This window comes from Pipra filicauda, unplaced genomic scaffold (genome assembly GCF_003945595.2).
Source record: "Pipra filicauda isolate LSUMZ 115617 unplaced genomic scaffold, ASM394559v2 scaffold141_size4267151_pilon, whole genome shotgun sequence".
In the NCBI taxonomy this organism is placed as follows: domain Eukaryota; kingdom Metazoa; phylum Chordata; class Aves; order Passeriformes; family Pipridae; genus Pipra; species Pipra filicauda.
In genome coordinates this window covers 2081603-2091971 of record NW_024103896.1, presented here as the reverse complement: position 1 = coordinate 2091971, position 10369 = coordinate 2081603, and the positions used below count along the sequence as shown (strand labels likewise).

The following is a 10369-nucleotide window of genomic DNA, read 5'->3' as shown; positions in this document are numbered from 1 at the left end:
GCCAGGGCCTTGGAGGGCCCCTTTTGTTCGCCGGTCGCGCCCTGATTGGCTAGAGCCCCGCCTGCGCGGCTCGCCATTGGCTCGCCCGTCAGCACAGCGGTCTCCGATTGGCTGGCACCGCCCTTCCTCCCCACTGACGGGCTCCTGCGCTCAGGTCCCGCTCTCGCACTCGCGTCCCGACTCGCCATTGGCGGCGTGTCTCGGCCCCGCCGCTCCCGTCCCGCCCTGCCTCTTCCTCCCGCCTTCCCGTGCCGCCCTCAGCGCTGATTGATGCTCCCGGCCCAGTCCCGCCTCCCTGGCCAGCACGGCCCCGCCCGCCGATGGCTCAGCCTCCATAACGCTCTCCTCGCCGAAGCGGCCGCTTCCAGGAACAGTAGGTTTTGTTTATTGGATGGGAAGTGACAGGACTAGGAGTAGTGGCTGTGAACTAAAACACAAAGAGTTTCACCTCAACATGAGGAGGAACTTTTTCACGTTGAGGGTGGTAGAGCATTGGGCTGCCCATGGAGGTCGTGGAGTCTCCCTCTCTGGAGATATTCCAAACCCACCTGGACACTTTCTGTGTCACCTGCTCTAGGTGACCCTGCCTTGGCAGAGGTGTTGGACTAGATGATCTCCGGAGGTCTTTTCCAACCCGAACTATTCTGTTTCTGTAATCCGTCCGCCTCAGCAAGCGTCCCGGCCCTCCCTGTTTTTCTGATGCCCTTTCTGTCTTCCACCTTTTAAGTAGTCCCCCCTCACACCGGTGTTTCGAGGTCTAAACAGAGCCAGGAGCCACAGGAGTGAGCTACTAACAGAGGAGAACTAGAGAGAAAAGAAACAAAACTTGCCCTTCCTTAGTCATGAGATTTGCCCAAAGGTATCTCTTTTAAGTGAACTTGCTTGCAAAGCGTTTTCAGGTATAGCCATTCCTTCCTCCCCCCATTGCCTATTCCTTAGTGACTGTGGGGAACTGTCAGCATTTGAAAGCAGGCAGTGGGTGAATGCTTCATTAAAATACACTGAAAAAACACATGATGAGATTATGTTAAAGTGTAAATTACATATATATGTGGATATATGTTCTGCAAATATAGTGGAAAGATAGCAAAACCGAAAACCTGACCAGCTTCTGGTAAAAGTGGCTGTTTGTCATTTTATCCAGCTGCAAATATATTTTAGTTTCTGTCTTCATGTTTGTATCCCCTTTCTGAGAAACAGGGAAGGCAGGGACACGAAATGCAAAACCAGCTTTTATTTGCCTGTTGAATTGCAAATTCATGTTTGTTCCTGTAAGCCTTGAAACACTGTACTTTGAACACACCACCTTTACAGTGTGTCACCACAAGATAAGAAAATAAAACTAAAGTTTCTGTGTCTGGCTGACCAAAGCTGGAACTACAAGGCCTCTTCTCAGCATAAATATTAGCAGCTATTTGAAGACCCCCTGTCCATTAATAATATTAATTATGTACTAGGAATCAAGCCATAATGTACATCCAGTTTATTTAGCAAAAACAGTACATACTGTTCTGCTCCTAGGGGAAAAACGTGGGGGCGGGGAAATGTTTCTCCTCCTCAAACCACTCTGTTTGTAAGTTAGAATGCTTGTTTGTACTAATTACAGGAGCAAACCCAACAATATAAGCAAAACTGCCTTGATGAAGATGTCATGTGGTCCAAGGCCACCCTCAAAATCAGATTTGCTGTTTACTGATCAGGAAAGGACTGATGTGATGCAAAACAGTTTGCTACCCTCCAGAACACAGTCTTCCTGAGGCTGAGTACACCCAGTGTCCCTGAGCAGATCTAGTGTTTTAGTGTATTATTAGTTTGTCTTTACTAGTCTTCATGTGAAGCCAGTGGTACCTCAGCAAGGTCTACAGGTTGTTAGCAAGAAGTTGCCCGTGAGGTCTCCATGCTGATGAGTTGTGGGAATGCTCTGTGCTCTAAGCAATTTTTGAAACAACTCATTAGGAGTTGTACAGAAATGCCCATTGAGTCTATCCTTGGGCACTCTAATGAAAAGTTGTTTATTATTACAGGACTTGTGTTGTACCAGCAATGTGTGCAGAGTGTGAGTTTATCTATGCCTGCGTAAGCATGTCTCATACGTGTGTTCTTGAAACCACCTCCTAGCAAAAGAAGAGCTTTGCTGAAAGCATCACTTAGAAATGCTTCTGGTACAGCTGTGTCCCATTGCTTCTTACAGCTTCTTACAGCAGTCCCATTGCTTCTGACATAGCTGTCAGATAAAATTTGGATATTTGGGTTTTGGTTTGTGGGTTGGTTTTTTTTTTTTAATAGATGCAGCTATGGGTTTTGCTGGTATAAAGCCCACTAAAAAGCCTCCAGACTAGACCCACGTATAGCCCACATGACTTGAGTATCACCAGCAATTGGTAATTAAAGATGTTTTGCTGAATAGTCATGAAATTATAGTACTATATAACAAAATATATCAAGGAAACATGCCTTTCAAGATTTTATTACATTCCAAAACATCTGTAGTTGAAAATACTCATACTTCTGTTTATGCTTGAGATTATTTTTCTTGGGAACTTTCATTAAATTACTTTAAGCTGCTTTATAGCTAAGCAAGGATAGAAAAAGAAAAGAATCTCTAGGCACCCAGAAATGTTCTTGCTGCTTTTCATTCTGGAAAAATAAAAAAAAAAAACTAATTGAAAATGCATCTTTTTTGTCATGTTAGGAAAAGGAAAACACAGACACTAAAGAAACAAACACAGTGTAGATTTTTAAATATTGGTTTAATGAGATGTAAATTACCCCTCTGTATATGAGCTGAAGTCCTTTGTTCTCCAGCCAAGATTCTCTTAAGGAAGTAGACAGTGTTTCTCAGTGGGCCTCCCAAGGGGTGGAAAGCTTTATACACTCGTCAAGCCTTCAAAGCAGCTCCACTGTCATCAGCCTCACACACTTCAGTAGCTGATTTGTAGAACAGCCTTAACTAGAAAGTTTGCCAATATAGTTACAGTAGAAGACCTGGTAAACCCTCCTAGAGGCATGATCCAATTTAAATTGCTTTTCTAACTGTCTATTGCTTATACCAGAACTGCAAAGGATGTTTTGCCATTGAAACTACACCTGTGGCTTTTTGACAGCCAACATAGCTGTATTGATTGGTGAATGTTGTTTCAGTCCTGGTATTGCTAAATCAGCAAAACTTTTAAAGATAAACCAAGCCTCCATCGTGTGCCAGCCAGATTATTCCTTGTCTAGGTTACACAGGTCTCACACAGCTTCCCTCACTTTTATTCACCTTTAGAGTTGTACCCTGGTGACCTCTGAACTAGTAACCACAAGCCTTTTATAACAGGATTATCTCCTGTTTAGAGCTAAGCACCTAGGTTGCTCTGAATGTGAAGAGCCTAGTTTTCTTCATAAGGTCAAAATGCAGGAAATGCTGGAGTTGCAGATTTGTGGAAGCACAAAAAATTTCAGTTTATTTTTCCAGTATCTGATGGTGAATAGAGATGAATTGGAGATGCTTGATGAAGGAACCATCTACTAACATTTCAGTACTTAAAAAATTCTGGATATTGTAACTTTTCTAATATAGATAGGGTTTCACAACCTCAGAAATTCTCAAGGTGTGATAAATACATTTAGTAAAGGATCATTTGCTCAGTTGATAATTAGGAAAAATTCAAATACTGACATACTGAAAAATATGTTTAGTATGTCTAGACAAATGTACTAACCTATATTGCCCTTCAAAGCTTTGCAAGATAGTCCTGACATCTTGTAATCTCTGTAACATTTTCATTATGATGGGTTCATCTTTACAGTAAGGCTCAAACAGCAATGAGCCAAGATCAAAGGCTGAGAATAAATAGGAAAGGAACTGTTGAGTCTACATGTTCCTGCCTTGGTCAATCTACACTAAATACTGTGGGGGAAAATAAAAAAGGCAGTGTCCTAGTTACAGGGGCCAGGACCAGTTTATCACTATGTGGTTATAACCAAAACTGTGTATTCTACACCCTCTGTGTCATTTCTGATGGACTGTTAATAATGGATCGCTTGCAGCAGCTGCCCAGGGCACACCTGACACCTCAGCTTACAAGCTGGGTGTTAAAAACTCTGTGAGAAGTGTTTCTTTATTTTCACACCAATGACTCAGTTGTGATAACTCCCCTCCAGGGAGGCATGAGCACCTTCACACCCAGCCTGAGGGGGCAACTCTGCTTATGGGCCACAAAAGACTGGCATAATAGGCAGCTGCAATGACCTAGTCTATTAAAGATTCCCAAATATCCCATGACTCACAGAGTTAAATCACCTATTGTGAAACTGCCAGCCCTGGAGGAAGTACTGGACATTCCCACCTGAACCCAACCAGATATAATCTTGGAGTTTTGGGAAATCCAGAAGAGGACCAGAACTTCAACAGGACTGCAGCCATCATCCAGAGCAACAGGTTTTTCTTTCCTTTTACTTTGCACCCAGGGGAGCCATGTGGTGCTCAGCACAGGGGCTAACGAAGACTATTCTGTTCTTGTCCCGGGGTGCTGGGTTATACATCTGTCTTTGTGGGTTAAAACCAGTTTTCTCTGTATTTATTGTAATCTTTTTAGTAAATTGTAACTGACTTAAAATCTCTCTTGAGTTGGGTTCATTTCTCCTGCTGGTTTACTTTTAAACCAGCACAGGCAGATTTCAGAAACATTATGGATAGTGTTATCAAACCTAGCATTTGGTATGTGGATATAGCACCCAAAGATGTGACAGTGAGCTTTTGTGAACCACATCCTTATTTATAATGCTTCTAAATAGCCGGGTTACCAGTAAGAGCCTGATTGCAGCAGTGTCCTGGTTCTAAAGACTTGCTGAGTTCCCATGAAGACTTGCGTAATCTTTTGAAACCTCATGTTGTCACAGCTAAATTGTTATGGATACCTGGGTTGACATGCTACCAGCTCACCTTCTGAAATGACATCTTGGTGGGTCTTGGGAGACTGGAGGACTCAAAACCCAGATAATATTTTATTCTGGCACTTCTGTGTCGTTCTCAGCTACCCAGACAGATATTTATTACCATTCTCTGCTAGCTGTGACTGGATGACATTTTGCTGGGCAAGGTTCTGGGTTGCTACAGAAACTGTCTCTACAGATCCATTCAATCAAGCAAGGCTCTAGTGACAAGACTCATGCTTTCAGCAGGAACATAAATAATTCACATTTTTACTGGCCAGCTCTCTGTGCCTTCCCTACAAGCAAGCTGGCAGCTCAAAGGAAAGCAGCTGTGATTAGTTAGAACTAATATCTAGAGAGTTAAAGGCATGTTAGAAAGTATATTATATTTTGGAAACATTTTGCTTCAGAGCCTAATTTTTTTTTGAGCAGGGCAACACCAGCAAGACTGTCAACTGTTTTTCAGAGAGATAATGGAAAAGACTCTTCATTTAACTAAACCTGCTCCTATCACATCACATCACACTCCCCCAGTTATCCCTCAGTGCAGTACAGCAGCCAAAGAGGCAGCTGGCTTTCTTACTGATAAAGCACACAGTCACGTAACACCACAGAATTAACCTGGAAAGGATTCCCTGGTGTTTCAGATTTGTCTGGCTGTCCCTACCCACGGGCAGCCATTGGCACAGATGCCACTGGGTAACCATAACAGTGAAGGACCTACAACATTTAGGCTCTGTTTATGCAGGGTGCTGGAACTGCTCATTAAAACTTGATGTGACTACTATAATACTTCTACATACAAATTCAAGACGATTCCCTCCATGCAAGTTGTACACCCTTCTCACTCTTGACTTTTCCCACCTGTGCAAACTATCCATCCAGTATTTAATCCATCTCCTTCTCAACTATGCTTCTGCTGTTCAGTTCTGGGAGTTCAACTCTTCCTTCTGCAACAACAACATCCCCTTTTACAACTATTTTCAAAGAATATGGGATGAATGTCAACAAAAATAGGATGGATGTCAATAAGTATGGGATAAATGTCAATTAATATTGGAAGATGGGAGTCTGCGGCAGTGTTTGGATGAGCCAAGGTCTCATTCACCTTTACCAAGCGAGTTACCCAAGAATTTTGTGAGTAAATTCCATATAATTAAATAATATTTAGGTTGTATTAGTGTTCAATGTGACTGCAGCTAGCCTAGCCTCAGTCATAGACTGACCTTTTCTTTCTGTTACAGTGTGGCCTGATAAAAAGTCCTTTAGCACTTACATGTGTGCTGGTTTGGGCAGGGGTAGAGTTAATTTTCTTCACAGTGGCTGGTATGGGACTGTGTTTTGGATTTGTACAGGAAACAGTGCTGGCAACACAGGCATGGTTTCCTTCCTGCTGAGTAGTGCTTACAGAGTCAAGGCCTTTCTTGCTCCTCACCCCACCCCACCAGCAAGTGGGCTGGGGGTGCACAGGGAGGAGACACAGCCAGGACACCTGACTGCAACTGTCCCAAGGGCTATTCCAGACCATATGGTGTCATGCTCAGCATATGGAGCTGGGAGAAGAAGGAAGGAAGGAGGGGATGTTTGGAGTGACGGCATTTGTCTTCCCAAGTCACCATTACACGTGATAGAGCCCTGCTCTCCTGGGAATGGCTGAACACCTGCCTGCTCACGGGAAGTGGGGAATGAATTCCTTGTTTTGATTTGCTTGCATGCAGAGCTTTTACTTTACCTATTAAACTGTCTGTATTCCAACCCACAAGTTTTCTCACTTTTACCCTCTGGATTACCACTGGGGTAGGAACGTAAGAGAGCGGCTGCGGCTGTGTGGTGCTTAGTTGCCTTCTGGGGCTGAACCACAACAACATGTCATGTGTCTTCCTTTAGTGGTCACCTGCATGTGTTGGAGATTGTAGATGCCAGATCATTGTGCTGGGAGCTGCTATCTGAATTAACAGCCCCTCCTGCCTTTCCTTTTCTCATCACAGCTGTTTGTGATTGCAGGACATTCTGGGGTTTTTGATGCTTCTGTGCATTGCATCCACTTACTAAATGTTTTGAAGTTGGTGTGGGAGAATGTATCTACTTTTCCTAGGTCCCTTTTTAGAAATACTTCTAGCCTGCCAGTTCTGTGGAATAAACTATAAAGAGACTGGAAAGCTCTAGACTTCTGGTTGTGGTTTCTGCTCCAAATAATAACAGCAAATGGATCCACATCAGAGTAAAGACCTAATCCAGGCGTATCCATGCAACTGATATTTCTGCCACAGGCAACAGTTGCAAAGCATGGCAGGTGGTAGAAGGTGTGTTCTGATCCTTTTGGGAAAACCAACTGCTCACCATCCTCCATTATAACCACAATCTTCCCCCTTTTGCACTATCAGCAAATTTCACACATGTATTTTCTATTTCACGATGTGCATTGTTAGAAAAACTTTGAAAAAAACTAGGATAAAAACATGTAGCCACCTTTCTGTGGTGAAAATATATGAAACCAGATTTGCGCTGACCCTGTAGGGGTTTTAGCGAGTTTGTTTATGAAAATGCACCACAAGACAAAATTTTCACTTTAGTCCACATATCTAATTATATCTACAGCTTTTTGCTTATGAGTCTTGTTAGCCTATCATAGAAAGAAATTTGATTGCGATTTCTACCAGATATAATTTCTACCTGATGCATTCATGGTAGCTGCTACTCATTTCCTTGTTGTTTTCCAAATGCTTACAAATAACCTTTTATCTGCTCCAAATTGAAGGAACCGAAGATGACTGGCCTTTAATTTGTTAGTTACAAAGACCAAACCCTTCAAATCCTACTTCTTATTGACAATATTAGAGTAACACACCTTAAATGAATCCACTAGAAATGCTGGAATCGATTTACATAATGAATTTATAGCCTGCACTACTGCATGCTCACAGTGCATGCAGACCTGACTAACAGAGAAGCATCTGATCTTTGCACTACCACTGTAAAAATCAGTGGGGGGGGGGGGGAAGGGAATGTAAACACCAAGCTCTGAAGAAGAACAGTTCCCTGATGTCTTCATGGAAGCAGACCTGAGATGGGTGCCTGCAGGTGCACATCACTCTGTCCTGATAGTGAATCACTGATAAATATTTTCTGAGGAGAGTTACACAACCAGTTTTGCACCCCTGTAGAAATTGCAGCTGCTTGGCTTATGGGACTGTTATGTGAGACAAAAGCCCTACTGAAGTAGACATTTTCAGTGCTTTTTTCCTCTCCAAGAATCTGCTTACCCGTACAGTGATTTCTATTGGTTTGATAAGATTTTTTTCAGATAAGTTGATGTTGCTAATTGCTAATGTCTTTGTTACCTATCATGGGGAATAAAACCACCACAAAGACATTTAAATATTGGAAAAAATATACAAGGTATTTTAAGAAATATACATTTGTTTGGGGTTTTTCTTTTTTTGTTTGTTTATTTGTGTTTGTGTTTTTTTTTTTTTTATTAAAAGCAAAGCTCAGATTCTCTTTCATCAGAAGAACCCTATCCATCAGAAAATGCATGGTTTGGCAGTGAGGTGTAAAGTAGTTTTCCCCCAAGTCAGTAGATAAGGTAAGAGGTGTCTTTCTTTCTAGCTCTTAGTTTAGATTAGAAGGAAGCTTGTGAATTGAATTTGGTTACTGCTCCTTGGGGCATTTTTCTGGGAAGAAATATTGTGATTCTTGGCTAAAAATCTCCTCTCATTGCCTGAAAGTGTCAAATTTTAGGGTTCAGCCTACACTACTAGCCCAACAACAGCTTAGTATTGCAATGAAAAATCTTTGTATTGTATTGCAAAAGGTTTCCAGCATTTCTCTTGAGAAGAACAAATCTGGTCTCAGGATGGTGTTTTAACTCTCACTTAACCCAGCTGTGGTTCCAGCAACATTAACACTCATGAGACCCTGAGTAGGAGGCAAAACAGACACCCTCTCTTTTCCCACTCCCATGCTGGGTGGGTTGCACTGCTATGCATCTCCCTACTAACACATCTCTTCCTCCTCTAGGTTTCAGCGTGCACAAGAAAACCCAGGCATGGATCAGAAAACAAATTATTCTTGCAGTGACCTGAGTTTGTATGTTCACGAAATAACATTGTTGCTACCTCAACTGCAGAAGCACTTTCAAGAAACCTTTCTCTCCTTATCCCACCCTGTACAGCTGTCCTATATGAAATAATATAAAAAAATGTTAAATCTCAGTGGGCTGGACTCTGCTGCTGGAGTAACCACACAGAGGGTGGGGGGACTGCAGCATTATCAGCACATTACCCCTTGTTATCCAGAATAGGCTATTCCCTGATTCTTCAAACAGGATTTTCCTGTTACTGTGTGTGGGCTGGGAGGTTTAACTATATTCTGACTCTTCCTACTGCTATGATTGTTATTGTCTCCTAGAAATCTTTATGGATATTGAGCAAGGAGGCATAAACCTGATCAGGGGAGTAGTATCAGTGCTTGGCAAACCCAGTCTTTCTAAGGGACAGCTGTCATCCTCACAAAATGCCAAGTGAGCAACAACCCCCCTCAACCCTTTACATTAAAGAACAGTTTTTGACTTAAGCCTATTTTGTATCTTATAAGAAGATTAAAAGAATTAAAGAGAAACCAAGTGACCTTTTCAGTCCATTTAATATTAAGTATATGATACACAGCTTCATCTTATACAAGACCAGAATAAGTAGGACATAATGATTATACACTTGTTATGCTGCTCTGGGGGACTTCCAAGCTGGATTGCCCTGCCTGCATCCATCTCCAGAGGATCTCCAAGGCTTCACAGTTGCATACACGTGCCTTTAGCTACAGTTCCTGGAAAAAAAATCCTATTTTTGTTATAGCAGAGTAATCACTTCAGTATACTGAAGAGGAAAGCTCTCTTGGCTGTACTGCAGAAGTTTTGAGGAGGTGGGAAGTGGCTGAGGGTGGGTGGGAAGGGCCACGTAAAGCCATGGCACCCCTGCAGACCCTGCCCAAGGGGTCCTGCACAAGGTCCTCATGAATCAGCACTTCTTTCATCGATGGTCTGAGTAACCCTGTTCATCAGTCACATCAGTACAATAGTGGCACACTGGTGTGGGGGACATGGAAGGGACAGAGAATGTGGCCTTGAAAGAGGTGCCCTACAGCAGATCTGTGCCTGACAGCCTGTTCCCCAAGCTGGAAGACAAAGTGATATGAGCATGGTGACTTCTTCCATACTGGTGGTGCCTAAAGCCTTTGCCTTTCCCTTAGTAAATGCCAAACTAAGTTCAATCTTTTTGAGGACTCCATAGACACTACCGTATTCAGAATGTTCTTTTCCACAACCATCATAAAAGTCCTAGGCTAATACCCAAGTGCTTTTACAATCCATTTGCCTGAGTTGCTAGTAGGAAAATAGCTCCAACTACAGTTTATCTGCATAGTATAGGAACATATAGCTGCCTAATATCCCTGT

The 10369-nt window shown here is 42.6% G+C and overlaps 1 long non-coding RNA gene across 1 annotated transcript; it reads left to right on the top strand.

The window, feature by feature from the left end:
• The first annotated feature begins 45 nt into the window (after window positions 1-45).
• LOC120322680 lies at window positions 46-9541 on the top strand. Its single transcript, XR_005562515.1, has 3 exons — window positions 46-373; window positions 8403-8503; window positions 8938-9541. It is a non-coding gene; the product is annotated as an uncharacterized LOC120322680 (long non-coding RNA).
• Window positions 9542-10369: the final 828 nt, after the last annotated feature.